Here is a 10,514-nt window from a genome sequence, read left to right on the forward strand (position 1 = left end):
CTCCAGCATTTATCATTGGGAAAGCAACAAAACGAAGAAGTTTAGATATGCTAAATGAACAAGTAAATTTGGTAATTACCTATTTTTTCTAGACTTTTTAGCATTGAAATAAAATTTCGTAACGCCTAATGTAAAGGTGCCACAATTTTCAATAAGTACGTTTATTTAATGCAGAATTGAGGATCCCACACACCAAAATCAAAGTTCACATCACTGAAAAATGCAATCTTTATAAAAAAATCGAAGCTTTATCGATGGACGTTAAAATCAGAGAGACAACGACGCAGTGTTTCTTCGCTCTCCATGTAAACCTCTGTGATTCACTCTTCCTTCTCACGCAACAATGGCGGCGCCTCCCAATTCGTGGGAGGAGCTACTGCGCAAGATGCTGCCGGAGGGCGCCCCGTTGCCCGACGAGGACCAGCTCGATTACTCCATCTCCTTCGACTACGTCGGTCCTTCTCCCTTCTTCAAGCCCCCGACGCGAATCCCGCCATTCCCAAATCCAGATTCACCGCTTTCCCCAAACGCGCCCCATCTCTCACCCCGAGAAATCCTTCCTGGATCAAGTCACGTTCCAGCTCCGACACCACCAGCTCCGAAATTCGACCATTCAGCCTCACTTTCGACGATGGAATTGAATCGGAGCCGGAATCTGAATCTGGAAACACCGGTGATCATCATGAATTTGGCGATTCTAATTCTAATTCTAATTCGACCGTTATTTGTGAGGGTGAGGGTGAGGGTGGGGTTAGGGTTATGGGATGTGGGAGGTGTGGGAAGAAGGGGGGAATGAGGTGTGGCGAGGGAGAGAGAGGTGCATTGTGTGTGGGGCAGAGTATTGCAAGAAATGTGTGTTGAGGGCGATGGGGGCGATGCCGGAGGGGAGGAAGTGCGTGGGGTGCATCGGGAGGCCGATTAACGAGGCGAACAGGAGGCGGCTGGGGAAGGTTTCGAAGGTGTTGGTGAAGCTCTGCGGTCGTGTGGAGGTTCGAGCGATAATGCAGGTGGAGAGGAGTGCAGGGCTAATCAAGTGAGGCCGGAGCAGGTTGTTGTGAATGGGAAGGAGCTGAGGGAGGAGGAATTGGATGAGTTGCTGGGCTGTCTCGTGCCTCCCCGGGACTTGAGGCCGGGGAGGTATTGGTATGATAAGGATTCTGGGCTTTGGGGGAAGGTTTGGATCATTTGTGTCAAAATCTTGATTTTGTTTTTACTGGTTTTTTGTTGAGGTTTTTAATTTCTTGTTTGGATGTTATCTGAAGGAGGGAGCGAAGCCGGAGAGGATCATTAGTTCGAAACTGAATTTGGGAGGCAAGTTGCAGACTGGAGCGAGCAAAGGTGATACGAGGGTTTACATGAACGGCCGTGAGATTACTAGAGTTGAGCTCCGAGTCTTGAAGGTAATACAAAATTTTGTCGTAGATCAGGCAATTCGTGGTAAAACTCTTATTGTACCTGAAAGATGTCGAAAGTTTCTAGTTAGTTTCAGCAATATAGCGTATTCGTATTTGAATTCTGTTACCTATGGATGTACCTGACTGAAAAGAGAGAAAACGAATGGTATTCAAGGAGCTTGCTCGAGCCACTTAGATCGCACTTGAAACACGCTCTAAAAGAACTAGCAAGTTAACAATCTATACTCTGAAGAATAGTATTTCCTTCTTTGTGGATTGAGGCAGCCATTTTTAAATTAATATTATGTTGTTATGTGTCACCTGTTTCGTTTGTATAACTGCCTTTTCTACAATGCGTAGTATCTCTTTGTTTGTTTCATACTTGGGCTAAAACCATGATCTTCATTAGTTGTTACTAATTAGGTGTTAAAATTCCTGGCTTTCCTTTCTGATTAGCTGGCCAAGGTCCAGTGCCTTCCGGATACGCACTTTTGGCTATATGACGATGGATCATATGAGGAGGAAGGCCAGAATAACATCAAAGGAAATATATGGGAAAAGGTTGTTTGATAATATACAGAAGAGAATAGATATATCATTTCAGTTTTGAATTTGGCTTTGGTGTTTAATGTTATGTCCTATTGAAGAAATTGAGTTGGAACTTTTGTTAGGCAGGCTTCTGTTCGTTTCATTTGTTCGTTGTTTTCAATGGCCGTACCTTCTGAACGTGCTCAAAGAACGAAGGAAGAACCCTCTTCATTGTCAGCTAGATCGGTCTCCAAGAATCTGGAGGAGCATAAGGTCCAGAAACTTCTGCTTCTTGGACTGGATGGCTCTGGGACAAGTACCATCTTTAAGCAGGTAATCCTGGCATTCTGAACTTTTTATGTTTTCGTATAAGATTCAATTACAAAACTCGTAATTTGGGTTGAACTCAGACTGTGCTGGTCGATGTACTGTGATTTAGCACAATTATATGAACTGATTCACTTGCTTATATCTTTATTGTAACAGGCCAAGTTTATATATGCAAACAAATATACCCCTGAAGAATTGCTGAACATTAAGCTTATAATTCAAAGCAAGATGTACAGATATCTCGGCACTTTACTTGAGGGGAGGAGCATTTTCAAGAGGAGACCTTGATGAAAGACACTTGTTCTGATCTGGCTGCTGACAGGTCTGTACCAGGTAGTTGCCCCGATTTCACTGATTACTTCGTCTCCATTTCCCCCCGTGAAACTAGAGTAACTCAGTCGAAGCATCCTGTTGCTTATGGTTTTCTGGTGTTGATATTGTCAGGGGAAACGGAATGCTATGGAAGCAGGAAATGCGTTTATTCGGTTAACCAGAAAATTAGTAATTTCTGTGACTGGTTGTTGGATCTAATGGCTTCTGGGGATATCGACACTGTGTTTCCTGCTGCTGCATGCGAACATGCTCCTGTAGCTGATGAAATTTGGAAGGATCCTGCCATACAGGAAACGTACAAGAGAAGGGAGGAACTGCCATCTCTTCCCGATGTTGCTGCATATTTCTTAGACCGGGTATGAAGGGAAACAATGTCAGTTCAATTCTTGAATCGAATCCACATCCTTGAATCTTTAGCCTGCATCTCTTTCCATATGCGATCTAATGCAGTTGCTGATTTGCTCAGGTGATGGAGATATCTAGCAGCGAGTATGAGCCATCAAAGAACGACATTTTATTTGCTGAAGGTGTTACTCCCACCAACGGGCTAGCACACATCGAGTTCTCGTTTGGTGATCACAGTGCAGTTTCTGAGTTATACAACGAAGACTCGAAGAATCAACAACCTCTGCCAAAGTAAGAGACTCTCTTGCTGTTGAGTTATTCATCGTCTGCTCTATGTAAAGACACTACTAAACCAGCTTCCTTGTCTTCCATTTGCAGGTATGAACTGATTCTGCTGAGCTCTCCGAAGTGGTTGGACATGTTCGAAGGCATGAGCACCGGCCTCCTGTGCGTTTCCTTGACTGACTATAACCGACAATGGACGGACAGTTGTGGCCTTCAGCTGAACAAAATGGTGGCGAGCCGGGATTTCTTCGAGAGTGTAGCTAAGCGTTCTTGTTTCGAGTACACACCCTTCCTCCTGCTCATGACCAAATACGATGTGTTCAAGGATGAAATCGAGCAGGTCCCTTTAAGTGTCTGCGAGTGGTTCAAGGATTTCAATCCTTTGAAGACTCACGGCAAGAATACGTCGCTGGGACACCAGGCATTTCACTACATCGGTGCGAGATTCAAGGAGCTCTACGCCTCCATCACGGGCAGGAAGCTGTACGTACGTCAAGTGAAGGGCCGCGAGCAACAGTCTGTGGACGAGGCGTTCCGGTACGCCCGAGAAATCATGGAGTGGGAGGAGCACAATATCGGAGGTATCTATGCCATGAGCGATGATGATTTGCTATCTGAGGAATTATAACTGTTTTGATGGCAAAACTGCCGTTAAGGCTCAAGTCCTAAACCTTAGAAATAGGGATGTTTAAGGTTTGCTTGGCTTCAAGGGTAGTTTTGCAATCATCTTTATTTTTGAAATTTGTAATGCTTTCACAGTTGTGAAAAGTTGCATAACTAAGTATTAAAGTATTTATACAAAACCATTCAAACTAATTGGTACCAAACTGATGTTTACAATATCCAAATCCATTAAAGGATATGGAATCAATCTGATGTTCCTAAAAAGGTGTTGAGTGTATCTGGTTCTGGTGTTAAAATGGAGTTAATCAGTAAATTATTTAAATAAAATTATTACTACTTATTAAAAAGAGCAATTAGTTGAATAAGCTGTAAAAGTTACACGAAAATAAAACTGACCACGTACAACTAATTAACAAAATAGCACAAACCTTTCCAAATTAACACCTCTAATCTTACTATGCATCACCCTCGTCTCATAACACTCAATCAAAATAAAATATCTACAAATCACAAACTAATAATGTAATTGCAAAATTCATGTTCGACTCTTATATTAATACTATTGTTTACCTTTCTATACGATTATTCAGGTAATATTAACCATATTAAAATATTATTTTAGGCTTGAAGGCCTGCTAAATTCTTTTCAGGCATCCATATATAGGTAGATGGGCTTACCTGAATTAAAAGATTTTGGGCCTTCCTATTTCATTCAGGCCTTTATATTATACCACAATCATCCCATTAAAAATGTTACTGTCTTCATTTTATTGGAATTTTAAATAAAATTATTACATAAAATAAAATAGAGTTAAAATTATAAAATATTTTATCAGAAGAAAGAATAAATATATTTTTATTTTAAATATGAAAAAAAGACATTTTAGTTGGATTAATAAACTGAAAAGAAAAAGGAAACAAGTAAGAAATAGAAGGGAAAGTAAAGCCTTGCACAAAATATTCCACACAAAGTCGAAAAGGACTCCGCCGATCCACATCCTTGAATTTTGTATATACAATAACACGGTTATTTCCATTTTATAATGACTTTTTCTTCAAAGTAATGTAGGAGCTATGATAAGTTACATGGAAATGAATTGTGCTTGCATCACATTTGAAACCCATTTTTTTATTTATCGAATTCTACACCGTTTGCGCATGTTTAATCAATTTCAAAGAATCGTGAATGTATTATTTATTTTTGTTATCTATATTAAACTCACTAACTAATTTTCAACAAACATAAATTTATAATTACATAAATATTTTAACCAGTATATATTTGAAAATTCAAATACAAGTACTCCTCCGTCCCATTAAACAGTATATATTTCTCACTACTTTATTCGCTCTCTCTTACTTTATTCCCTCCCCTTCACACACAAAATAAAATTGAATAAATTCTCGTGCCGTCCAAGGAAGGAGTCATCTTCCTTGGGACGGAGGAAGTAGTATTTTTTATAGAGAGATAGTGACATTGATTGCGAGCTTTAATTTGAGGTTGCGACATCGCTGACGTAAGCTTAAAATGACGTGGAAGTGGACGGATTTGGATCCTCTACGGTGCACAGCACTGCTGTGCACCCTAATAAAATAATTTTTTAATAATAAAAAAAAATATTTTTTTATGTGTTGTGAGGTGCACAGCAGTGCTGTGCACCGTAGAGGATCCAAATCCGGAAGTGGACACTTGCCTTTACTCAATTGCGTTACACTGAATTATTCCACTGTGAAATTGCGAGGTTGCAACATAAATAATTAGCCAAAAATTAATATTTCGAGGAATATTATATTGCAGCAAGGAGAAGACATTAAAAATAGACTGCTGTGCAATTAAATAGTTACAAATATCAGTAACTCTTTACATTACAACATATTGTAGGCCATTTTTGACATTGACCATTGGAAGAAATGGAAAATGACTTGACCATGATTCAATGAATGCCACCATATCTAACGCCAAAAAATGTAAATATAGTTTGTAATATAGCCGCCTAAATTCCTAGATACAATGAATCTGTGGATTAAACTTCCTTTTGTTACAAATTTATGTTATTCTCATACAATGTAGATAATTTCATCATTAATTACTACTACTATTTCGTAATTACAATAGCTACACATTTATCTTAGTTTTAAACTTGCATAGTGGCAGAAAAATGTTTTTTTTACATTTTTTGTATTTGCATGTGAGCATCATTCTCATTTAGTCCACATTAATCTCAAAGTTTTAAATTTATCTTTTTTTTCACAATATCAAATAAATTAATGAAAACAAATTGGTTTTCAAAATTTTATTCAATTTGTACCGTTAATGACATCAATAACTATTTCCAGGTATTTAATCGAATTAAATAAAAATAATAATTAATTATAGCGTATACTCCCTCTAGTCTCCATTATTAAAAGTTCCATTTTATCATTTCCGCCTGGTCTCTATTTGATTATATTTCACTTTTAATGTTTTTGGCGTCACTTTCTACTAACTTTTTCTAAAAACATGTGTCGCTCAAAGTGAGACTTTTAATGAGGACTGGGGGAGTATTAAAAAAAAGTGATTGATAAGAATATTATTCAAATAAAGTACGTAATCGTTACATATAAACCCTTCAATTAAGTAGTAGTGGTAACTAGTATTGCTTTGCACATGGGCTATGGTGGTTCTCCCACTAACTTCAAAATTGAGATGTGTGTATAATTCAACATAGGAAACACGTTGGAAACGACATTAGTTTAGTACTACTATAATTCATTTCTCACCATTAACATTTTTGAGTCGATAAATAGAAGAGAATAAAACATGTGTGAAAGAAGATATCCTGCTGTACATGTTTTTTAGAATCTCAATACATCTTTATATACTTCATAGTTCGTATTAATAATATTTTTAAAATTATACACGAATCGTATTAATGTACATTTAAAATAAATAATATGCGTAGATATAGTGACACTTAAATTGAAAATACAAATGGCTTGGCACCTTGTTTCTGTCGTGTAGCTGGAAAGATGGAACCTCGCGAATTTATGATTTAGGAGAAAAAAAAATATGCGATAAAAACAGCGAGCATGCGTAATTATCAAATGTCATATTAGCAAGACAACTTGCACGTCACATACAAGAAAAAAAAAGTGTCCACTTGATTCACAAGTATATATATAATTAGGGCCCCCATCTACCCTCCAATATTAATTACGAAAATAATTGAGAAGATAAGATACTATACACACTTTAAGGATTACAAATTATCAAGATCAACATAATTAATCTTTCACACACTTACAAAATTAGTTGTTTATATTTATAAAGGCATAAAGCGCACACATCTTCAAGGTATAGAATTATATAAACATTACTGCAATAAGCGAATCAAACGAGATCTCAATGAGTGTAAATTGTATAATTCGCATTTTTTAATTGAGTATTTTGTGTTCATATAGAGGCGCGCTCTAGCCGCTAGGATAGATGTATGGTGTATCAAAATCGAGATTCATAATAAAATATTTATATAGTAATTAGATTCACAATTTAAATGGGTATTTTGTGTACAAAATAAATATAGGCTCAGTTAGCTAGAATATTCTTATTCACTTTCTGATCATATATCAAATTAATCACTTTATACATATGGATACTATTGTAGGAATATGCCAAGAAAAGTCGAATTAAAACAAAATGGATACTCCTTTAAAAATAAAAATAATCAAGAATTTTGTTGATATGACAAGTTAGTTTACCGTTCTAAAAAGTGCAATGCGTATTACCTACACAATTAGGAAAAGTGTATGTGTTTGAACTATTTATCTAATTTATAAAATTAAAACCTTGCTTTTTATTTATTAGTTAAATATTTTATATATATATACCTCTTTGATCCATTAAAATATCTTATTTAATATTTTGTAATTAATAAATTGATTTCAAGCTACAGTAATTTATTTTAGTCATATTTTATTGTAAGGTTATTATATCAAAATAGGACACATTCCATCCATTTGTTTTTCACTTTTATGAAAAGAAAACAAAGCGTGACATTTACCGAAGAAGGTAGTAAAGTAGTTCTAAGGATCAAATTCGACCAAATTCATTCTTCGCACGCCATGTATGTGTATGTCGTTGCACGGTTCAAATTATTGAATACGATCATAATAACAGAGATACAATCACGATAGAAGTATTGGAGGAAGAAAAATTGAAATGAGAATAAAAATAAATCATGCACGCAAAAAGAAAGGGGACTTGGCACATTTTCTACAACCACTTTCGTTGCGAAAAAATATAAACGTAGATTTCTAAAGCGTTTTGCTGACTAAATAGTGTAACTTTTTCTATCTTAGTTATGGAGATTTTTTATACTGCAAAAAAAACTAGATTCCGTCCAACTTATATGATCTATTTTCTCTATAGATTCAACCAAATTAATTAAGATGTCAATTACCAATGAACATATCCATTCTCACCCCCTTAAATTGGGAATTCTTCGAACATTGTCCTAACCGTCAACAAATATAGGAAGAAAATTGAAATGCGATTACATACAGTTAATTAGCAGTTGGTTATTTGGTAAGAATCGGTTGGCCCATTGTATTATTAACCCATTGATCATCGAAATTTCCCTATTCTTTTGTCTCTTCTTCTCCGTTAGTTCCACACGTCGCATAAAAAACCAAAATCTCATAAACTCGTGCAATATCTAATAAAATTAGATTAAATAAATCATCAAACAAAATCAAGAAGAGGCCCCCTTCCGCCCGCCACCTCACGTGCTCCACTTATATACACACCACACCTCACTCCCTCTCTTCATTTCTCCACCTCTTATCCTACTCCCCCCCCTGCGCACGTTATCCTCCTATGGCCCTCGTCCGCGATCGCCGCCACCTCAACCTCAACCTCCGCCTCCCTCTCCCCTCCCCCTCCGAGCACCGCTCCCGCTTTCCCCCCTCCCCTCCCCCCCTCCCCCATCTCCGCCGCCGACCTCGAGAAGCTCCAAGTCCTCGGCCACGGCAACGGCGGCACCGTCTACAAAGTCCGCCACAAGCAGACTTCCGCCGTCTACGCCCTCAAAGTCGTCCACGGCGACAGCGACCCCGCCGTCGCCGCCAGATCCTCCGCGAGGCCTCCATCCTCCGCCGCACCGACTCCCCCCACGTCATCAAGTGCCACGGCGTCTTCGACCTCCCCGGCGGCGACATCGCCTTCTGTATGGAGTACATGGACAAGGGAACCCTCGAAACCCTCCTAAAAAACGGCGTCGTTTTCACCGAATCCCTAATTTCGAAGCTCTGCCGCCCAAATCCTCACCGGCCTCGAATACTTGCACTCGCACAAGATAATCCACCGCGATTGAAGCCCTCTAACATCTTAATCGATCAAAAAAGGAGATTAAGATCTCCGATTTTGGCGTTAGCAAAATTTTGCAGCGAACGCTCGATCCCTGCAATTCCTACGTCGGCACGTGCGCGTACATGAGCCCGGAGCGGTTCGACCCGGATTCATTCGGATCTAAAAACTACGACGTCTACGCCGGCGATATCTGGAGCTTGGGGCTTACTCTATTAGAGCTCTACGTCGGCCATTTTCCGTATCTGGCGCCGGGGCAGAGGCCGGACTGGGCGACGCTAATGTGCCATATGCTTCGGAGAGCGCCGGCCTTGCCGAGGGGACGTCGGGGGAGTTTAGGAGCTTTGTGGAGTGCTGTTTGCAGAAGGATTCGAGCAAGCGGTGGACGGCCACGCAGCTGCTGGCGCACCCTTTCGTCAGCGGCGTTGATTTGCAGTCGTCGGCGTGAAGAAATTTTAGGTCGACGGCGGAGGGGATTCGAGATTAGCGAATCCTTCCTTTTTTTTGTTCGATTTTTTTTCTATGGAAAATTTCGTAGAAGAAATTTCTGGTGTATATTCTTTCTCTGAATCATGATCCATTTCGACGGTACAATGAAACAACCATTGAATTGCTGTAGAATTTGGGAGAAATTAATCTAATTTGCTTTAGTATTCAATAGTAACATCTGCACTCGATTCAAATTTCAAATTATTTACTCTGTTTTCAATCTTACAAAATCGAGTCCAGTAAATTAGATTTTATGAAAATTGGGTAGATTTTCAATTTGTGAAATTTTAACAGTCCAATTTCAGTACCAAACTTTTAAAGAGACATTTGTGTTTTATGTTTCACAAGTACTAATACTCCCTTCGAGTATATAGCAGATGACATGCACAGTTGGTAGATACAAGAGAGATAAAAAATATTTGAATTTTGTTTAGTGAAAAATAAAATATTTTATTGAAGAAAAAATGTTACCAAAAAATATTTTTGCAAAGCCATAACCAAAATTATGAAATAGTCTATTTTTATCTGTTGGTTGCGGTTTGGAAATATTCGGGAATGCACAGGCGAGTTGCAAAATTACAATTTCATTGAAATCTCCTAACATAAATATTGATTCATTAAATTATTAATGTAATTTCAGTGAAAAATTTATGCTATCTATATAGTATATTGTGTAGCAGTTCACTCACTCCTAAAAATTTAAGCAATCATTTATTGCAGAGAATTAGCTGTACAACACACATCCAATTCAATAATTTTGAAACGATTACGTAACGGGAAAAAAGACAAACAGAAAGTTTGGTGGTTTCGAAGCAGATTCATTCGGGTCGGGTCGGGTCGGG

The 10,514-nt window shown here is 38.3% G+C and overlaps 2 pseudogenes; both read left to right on the forward strand.

Moving 5' to 3' along the window:
* Positions 1-301: 301 nt before the first annotated feature.
* LOC121791090 lies at positions 302-4,031 on the forward strand (annotated as a pseudogene).
* Positions 4,032-8,656: 4,625 nt separating this feature from the next.
* On the forward strand, positions 8,657-9,841 carry LOC121791091 (annotated as a pseudogene).
* Positions 9,842-10,514: the final 673 nt, after the last annotated feature.

Source organism: Salvia splendens, unplaced genomic scaffold (assembly GCF_004379255.2).
Source record: "Salvia splendens isolate huo1 unplaced genomic scaffold, SspV2 ctg717, whole genome shotgun sequence".
In the NCBI taxonomy this organism is placed as follows: Eukaryota; Viridiplantae; Streptophyta; class Magnoliopsida; order Lamiales; family Lamiaceae; genus Salvia; species Salvia splendens.